Genomic DNA, 1,070 nt, shown 5'->3' with positions numbered 1-1,070 from the left:
AAAATAATGTTATTTTTAGCAACATCATATGACCCCTTTAAGTAAGATACTACATTTGATTTGAAACTTGCTTGACATCCATAAAAAAGTATGTTCTATATGGTATGAATGTGTGTAGTATGATAATGTTTAATACTATATTTGTAGGCATATTCAAATGCAGGGTAGGTTCTGCTATATACTGTATATAGCCACATGTATGATACTCAGGATGTCAATAAGCTATAAAACTCCACTGACATGTTGTTGAGAGATAAAAGCCTTACTGACCTGTCCTGAAGCCTCTCCACCTTTTCTTTCAGCCGAGCTCGTAAATGACGAATACACACTTCCTTCTGCTGCAGTGGGGTGAGATACTGCTCAGGAGCAGGCGGACGGATCCCATAATTCTCACTACAGGTTGCATACTTTACCTGCCGTCTGGGTCAGAAAGCGAGAAATAAATCATATTTAATTGTGATTAATCTCATAATTTGAATATAGTTAACACGTTAACAGTCCTGATAAGACCCAAGTGTAATTATTAGGTTCGGCAACTGGTGCGACACTCACAAGTGTAAATTTATGCAATAAGGATCCTTACCCTTCTCATTTGCACAAAAAAATCAACAGATTATAAATTTCTGCTGAAGAGACAATTACGGAAGCCCTAAGAGGCAATGCATTAGCTTTTTTTTTTCTTTCTTGTTCTCTTGTGATCACAGCTTCATTTTCTTGTGATTACGACATAACAAAATAGCAATTACTTCATGATTTGTCCATGTACTTGACAAAAGAATGTAATGCAAAAGCATCATCAATGAACTAACTGAAGCTGAAATAGCTTTACATGTGTGAGTGACTGCCAACTTCCACAGCAGTGGACTCTTGAGAAGCTGTCAGGGCTACAATTTTATTGTCAAAGACAATATAGTGACCCTGAACATGTGGTCAGTTTTTTTACCAGGCAACTTAACAGACTGGGGCATCTCCATCTCTACAGCATGCAACTTGCAATAGTGTTGACATGGACATTAACTTGCACACAACACAAATTTAAGATAAAATTACGCCAAATGCAACTGCGAAAG

This window comes from Sinocyclocheilus grahami, unplaced genomic scaffold (genome assembly GCF_001515645.1).
Source record: "Sinocyclocheilus grahami isolate Dianchi unplaced genomic scaffold, SAMN03320097.WGS_v1.1 scaffold2162.1, whole genome shotgun sequence".
NCBI classification, from domain to species: Eukaryota; Metazoa; Chordata; class Actinopteri; order Cypriniformes; family Cyprinidae; genus Sinocyclocheilus; species Sinocyclocheilus grahami.
Note: the sequence above shows the minus strand (reverse complement) of the source record.